We start from the raw sequence: 7240 nt of genomic DNA, 5'->3' as shown, positions 1-7240 counted from the left end.
TTTTATAAATAAACCTCTTTCTTTAACTTGCATTCTCCCTCTCTCCTCGCCAGCCTGAGAAAGTGAGTTCAGATGAGAACAGATTAATGTGTCTGAGTGATTATTTATTTATATTATAACCACCCGGTGTTGCTGATGAAATCAACTGGCTCCCCTCCAGAAATAATCGCTGCTGTTTACGTCTGTTCACACTGAGTGTGAGAGTGGCTGACGTTTAGCAGCTATTTGATGGCGGCATTAGGAAGTATGTGTGTGGGAACATAAAATGAGATCACACATGCCACACAGCACCACACACATACACACACACACACACACACACACACACACACACACACACACACACACACACACACACACACACACACACACACACACACACACACACACACACACTCCCCAATCCCACCCAGCAGCACACACACAGGGAAATTGATATACTCAAGTGGCTATAACTGCATGTTGTTGGAGTATTAGGACCCTTTGCAGAGCAATAAATAGTATAATGTGCCTTCCACTGTAAAATATGGCATAATAAAGAATCTATCCGGCACCCGCTGAGGCAAAGCAATGAAATTAGTAGTTTTGTGTGTGTGCGTGTGTGTGTGTGTGTGTGTGTGTGTGTGTGTGTGTGTGTGTGTGTGTGTGTGTGTGTGTGTGTGTGTGTGTGTGTCAGACAGACAGAGAGGGGGTGGGAAGAGAGAGAGAGAGAGAGAGAGAGAGAGAGAGAGAGAGAGAGAGAGAGAAGAGAGAGAGAGAGAGAGAGAGAGAGAGAGAGAGTGTGTGTGTGTGTGTGTGTGTGTGTGTGTGTGTGTGTGTGTGTGTGTGTGTGTGTGTGTGTGTGTGTGTGTGTGTGTGTGTGTGTGAGTGTGTGTGTCAGAGAGAGAGAGAGAGGGGTTGCTTCAAGTAAGGGTGGATGGGGATGAGTCACATGACAGAGGCAGCTGCCAGCTACTGGGGGGGGTGAGAGATGAGATGAGGTGAGGTGAGAGAGATGCAGTGTGCAGTGCGGGGCAGGCAGCCTGATGGATTGGCCTCTCTCACCTGGCTGCACTGCTGGCGCTGGGGCTCCCATGCCGGGCTTCATCATTCCTCTCCTCTCCAGTGTTGACCTTGTGAGGGCACGCAATACCACACGACATGGTACGGCACAACACTCCACTGCCTACTCTCACATCCAGCCTGGGACGGTAGGAAAAGGGATACCAAAGCAAGAGGTGTATGAAGTTAGTACAACCACATTTAGGTACATTCTTTCAGTGTACATTTGAAAGCAAATACCTGCACACTAATGATACTTTGAAGCCTTTGGTCAGACAGTCTTTCCACAGGGAAACGAGGCTCAGAAAACTCAGAATTTTCAAATACCAGAGCAACATACCTCAGAGCAATTACCTGACTACACGTACATTGCAATGGGGGTGTATTGCTGTATACATACAGGATTTCATTTCTTCAGTAAATAAAGTCATAATTATGGATCTCATCTATTAGAAAATGGGAATGTGCCCCCACCCCAAAGACCCCACCAGCCATCCACCCATATACCTCCTGACACACAATCTATAATACCTCGGCGGACATCTCAACAGCCCATCATGTGATTTACAAACCACATGATTTATTGGCAGCCTTGAGGAGTATGTTTAAAAAAAAAACCCAGAAACTGACCTCTTGAACTACAGCGCACTTGGTGGGAAGGAATATACTATACCAGTGGAGAGGAGAGCTATAGGGGAGAGTCAGCGTGTGGGGGGGGGATGTATACAATGCAGAATTAGAAGGAAGTAGCAGCCTCACACCACCGCTCCCCCACCCCCGCCTCCCCGCCCTGCCTGTGTCATGTTTCTTGAATAAACCCTGTGCGTCGCGTCGAACAGGAATTGTTTACTCATGCTGGGTGAACAAGGGGGCTGACATTCAACTACGGAGGGAGACAGGACACAAAAAGGTGTGGAAAACAGGAAGAGTGGCAGCAGACTCTTTTTTCCCCTCCTTTCTTTTTTCTTTTTTTTTGTCATGGTGGAGCTGAAGTATGATGCAGAGTGTGATGCTAAGCAACTGTTTGTTGACCAACACTCATACAAAACACACACCATAGGACAGGACACCATGCACAGACAATGGCGTGACTTGTTTGCTTGGATGTGAATAGGACAGCATGTCCGACATAGATTTTCCTGAAGATATGGAGCCTATTCGTGTCCAAGTGTCATGGGGTCTTGATTTCTTCCAACATGAGAGGCTGTTTGGGGGACATATTACCACCTTGGAAGCTCTCTGACAGCCAGACAGTCATGATGATATAAGATCAACCACACTTGCAATCAGGGCCACTGACAGCTTTGGCTGGGCCCAGAACAAAGTCCCAAAGTCCCAAAGTCCCCGAATTCTGGGCTCCCCCTTCTCCCTGGGCCCGGAACAAGTGTCCCCTGTCTCTGCCTTGTTGACTTCCCTGCTAGCAAATAGAAAGTACATGACATAAAGCTTCTAAAATCTACTAATAGAACATCTGTTTTCCTTCTATGCTATATGTTTTCCTTAACTATACATGTCAGCCTAGTTCAAACCCCCAAAGAGGTAATTCCCATTCAATCCCATTCAATCGACCACATACCGTTCATCTTTCATTATACAGTTTGTAATTCAATGGAATACAAGCATTTTTTTCTGTCGTACTATAGTTCCCTTAACTACACATGTATGTGTTCACAGGCATGTTCCAGCCTCTATTGTGGGAAGTTCCATTGTGTTGGCAACATACTACGATTAATGTCTCACATCCTTGCAGGTCTATTCACAACCATGAACTTGGCCATGTCCTTCCCAGCAGTGCTTACTCCGATCATGTAAGCCCTGTCATTAAATTATCTAGCGCCTGTAAAAAAAACAAACATTTCCTGTTATATTACCAAAGAAAAAGCTAGCTGATGGTAACATGGTGCATGGTAATGTCTGTGTTTGTTTTAGACTGAAGGCTGACTTGTCATTGTTGTGGTATTTTGGTGCAGATGGGATCATCTGTGATCTGATTCACTATTTGACTATTTTTTAACAAAAGTACATTGCCACAACATTGGTATAACATTACCGACAGTGTTAAGTAAAGATTACCACTTGGTCGTTACCATTCTGGTGACAGCAAGTTTGCATAGAGGGTCTGTGTGGAAGGGTTAATTAATCATTATTTTCTCTGAAGTGCTTTGTATTATGAATAGGGAGTATTTTTTGTTTAACAAAACACAGAGTAAATTTTGGAGTTTTCATTAAACAAGGAACGGTGCTATCCCCGGTTTTGTTCACCCTATACACCACTGACTTTAGCTACAATTCTGTGACCTGCCACATGCAGAAATTCTCAGATGACACTGCCATTGTTGGATGTATTAAAGATGGGCAGGAGGGGGAGTACAGGGGACTGGTAGAGAACTTTGTTAGATGGTGTAGGACCAATCAGTTGCAGTTGAACACCACCAAAACAAAGGAAATGGTGGTTGATTTCCGGCGAACAACCCCATCCCTCGTGCCTGTCTCTATTGAGGGGGAGACAGAGGAGACAGTCTGCACCTACAAATATCTGGGGGTACATCTTGATAATAAACTGGACTGGTCAGTTAATTCACATGCAGTCTACAAGAAAGGACAGAGCAGGCTTTACTTTCTGAGGAAGCTTAAATCATTTAACGTCTGCAACAGACTCCTCCAGATGTTTTACCAGTCTGTCATGGCTAGTGTACTTTCTTATGCTGTGGCATGCTGGGGCGGGAGCATTAGGAGGAGGGATGCTGGACGTCTGGACAAGCTAGTGAGGAAAGCAGGCTCTGTTGTTGGTACAGAACTGGAGGCTCTTAGTACCACAGCTGAAAAGAGGACATTGGGCAGATTGGACTCTATAATGGACAATGACCATCACCCCTTGCACTCAGTCTTTGCCAACCAGCGAAGTCTGTTCAGCCACAGATTCCTCGCCATTCCCTGCAAGACTGACAGGCTGCGTAAGTCCTTTGTCCCCAGGGCCATCCACCTATTTAACTCAACAACTCAGAACAACACAATGAAAGAGATTGTTATTGGTGACTGAACTGCATAACCCCCCCGCCCCCCAAGGCCCCATTCCATCCCCCTTCCACCCCTCCTTCAACAATCAGTAATAACTATTGCAATGAGAGACTTTTTTATATCTGAATGTTTAATGTGAAATAATCTATTTATTTATTTTTGTATGTATGCTACTAGACACCTAAATTTCCTTCGGGATCAATAAATGTTACTCTACTCTACTCTACTCTACTTAAACAGAGAGTAGGACCACAACTACAAGAGAGTTAAACTCAACTCAGTAAGCGCTGTATTAACACTGTGTAATTTGCCGTGCACTGTTTCCTTACCCCTAAATATTGAATGCTTTGAATGCACCAAATAGTGCAGACTTTGTTCAACAGTTTTCCCTACTGCTCTTACTAATCAATCATTCATGGCTTGTGTATTTCCAAATAACACTTTTTAGGTCAGCCGAACTCATAACCTTACATAATGTGTCTGCAAACAAACTACCAATAAAAAGAGGAGACTGGAGTGTTGTTTGCACTTTCGGACACTTTTCCAAAATGCTTTCTGATCTCTTAGTGCTTGCCTTCCCCCAACGTCTTCTTGGCTATTGAGCAACCATGGTTATTATTTGCGTTATCTTCCATAACTTTAGAGCTAGTTAGTCTGAGCAGTAATCATAGATGAGGCTGCGGAATGGAATTCAGGGCTGGACTGGTAATCTGACATGTAGGGCATTTACTCGGTGGGCTGGTAGTCCACATGGAGCCCCAGTTGTTTTTTGCTTTGTTTGTTTATTTGGAGGTTTTTTTAGGGACCGGCCCAGACTTTAGAGGGGGCGGCCCATTGGTCCATCTTCAGTACAGGCGGTGGACTGAATCAAGTGGGATACAGTATGAAAATGGCTTGTATGTGTGAGGGGTCAGACAAAGACAAAAATGCCCAGTTGTCCAGGTCAGCCCTGATGGAATTATGAGTCTACCATCGTTACCCCGGTGGGTGGGTCATGTAAACTCTCATTGACTGTTTCACTGAACTTGTGAATCAGAATAGACTGGGTCCCACAAGCATGCAGGTTTTTTTTCTCCAAATAAACAACTTTTTTAGGACAAACAAAGTAGGTCAGAAAGTGTGTACTGAGAAAAGTGGTTGTAATGCTTCAGTTCACGACCGCAGCAGCAGCACTCAAAGTCTACCTCTTAACGTCATCTTATTACTGTTGAACAGCAGGCAGAAATGCAGAGTTTTCCTTTTTTGATGTCCCTGCCTACCTTGTCAATCCCCGTTGGCTCTGCGGGGAATGCCTGTATGCATTTTTAACTATGCAAGGCACATAAGGTTTGGCAGGGCACGGCAGCAAACTAAGCATGGCCAAAATATTCACGCTATAGTCCCAATTTACACAGAATCTCTGAGTAATTTAAATGTCAAATGAATTATTGAATCAAGAGGCCACAATGAATATGAGGGCAAGTTAATCATTTCCCCACAATAGTACATGATGTTGGAGTACACATCTAATCAATGCATAATGAATGAATGCAGACAGGCAGTATTTCTCTATTTTGCTGCGGTGAGCAAACGGTGTGAACCCGTGGAATTACATAAAACATTCTTCACCCTTGCAGGATTGCAGCATTGCATCAGTAGAAAGCCTTTAAATGACAAAATCATTAGCAAGATCAGGGCCGTTGACAGTTTTTGCATGGCCCAGGAAGAGGGTAATCTGAAAGTGCCCTCTTCTCAATACCATGTAATGAAGTCCCAATTCTGGGCCGCCTCTCTCCCAGGGCCTGGTACAACCAACCTGTTTGCAACCAAACACCCACCACCCCATCCCTGTCAGTCAGCTTCCCTGAGCAATATATGAAATAGGGTTTCACCAATGCAGCTATGCGGTGAAAACACAAAATAAAAGAAAACAACTATGAATTAAGTTGATTGAATTCATAGATTTTAATTGAATTGAATTTAATTGAATTTAATTTAATTGAATTAAAGATGAATGAATTACAGCTGTAGCATATTAACCAAATAAAGATGATAAGAACATTTTAACACAACACAAACCACCACGGCCCTGCTCTTTGCCATACCCAGCAAAAAGCCATGCAAATTGAATGTCAATGTTTTTGTAGAGTTGTGTGGGACGTTTAACAGGAAATTAACTCTGCTTGCATGTTGTGAGTATAGGCTACACATGATTACATAATGTATTTGGAGTGTCACAATTTTGTGACCCCAGCATAATACCTTGTATTAGTTTATATGAGTTTTGTCTAATTTTCCAGGAGACCGTTTGAGACAGCATAATAACCGAAATATGTGAACTATTTGAAGTATGTGTGCCCTGCGTAACCTCTCCTATCCCAAGTGGGATCCCCAAGACTGCCTGCTGCTGGTTCATTAAAACAAGCCTACAGTTACAAGCCTACAGTTGCTATCCATGATTTCATCACCTATTGCAACATTGCAGCAATATCAATGCTAAAATATATTTTTGTAAAATTTACTTATAGGAATTGAGGGCTCTAAATTAACTCACCCCCTCCCCCCATCACCAGCCAATGCTTGTGAAATTTCTGGCTGAAAGACCAAATTACTACCACTTATTTTACCCATTAGTGAGTGTGTGCTTGGCTAGTAAGTTGGCTTGGCTAGTAAGATTAACATAGTCATTTTGGCTGGTGATGGGGGGAGGGGGTGAGTTCATTTAGAGCCCTCAATTCCTCTTGTGTAGAGTAGGCTACCGGTAGGCTATTTTCCATAGCGCTCAATGAATGATAGGCCTGTTGTAACCTATTGTAGGCTAACATGACAGGGGGGCGGGGGGCTCTGATTTAGGATATTAATATAAACAGATAGCCTTGAGTAAAATAGTCCTTAGCTATGCTGACAAGGTAATGCTCTGTTTTTATTTAATTATTTTGATGAAAAGCCTACACGGTATACAGATGGTATCAACTGAAAGCAGATGCTGCCCTCTGGCGAACAGATGCAACCAACGTCCTGAAATGACAAGTTCAGGGAATCTGTAGACTAGGTTAGACATATGAATGCAAGACATGACTTGCAATAACATTATAACAAGGCACTTGATACTGTAATAATTTCCGACCAGAAATTACCTTGTAAATAGGTGGGATAGAAGGGAAATTCTAACCTGTTGCTGAGATGGCAGGGCAGTGAGGGC

Source organism: Engraulis encrasicolus, chromosome 7, assembly GCF_034702125.1.
Source record: "Engraulis encrasicolus isolate BLACKSEA-1 chromosome 7, IST_EnEncr_1.0, whole genome shotgun sequence".
NCBI classification, from domain to species: domain Eukaryota; kingdom Metazoa; phylum Chordata; class Actinopteri; order Clupeiformes; family Engraulidae; genus Engraulis; species Engraulis encrasicolus.
The sequence above is the reverse complement of the archived record's forward strand: the minus strand, read 5'-3'. Positions refer to the sequence as shown.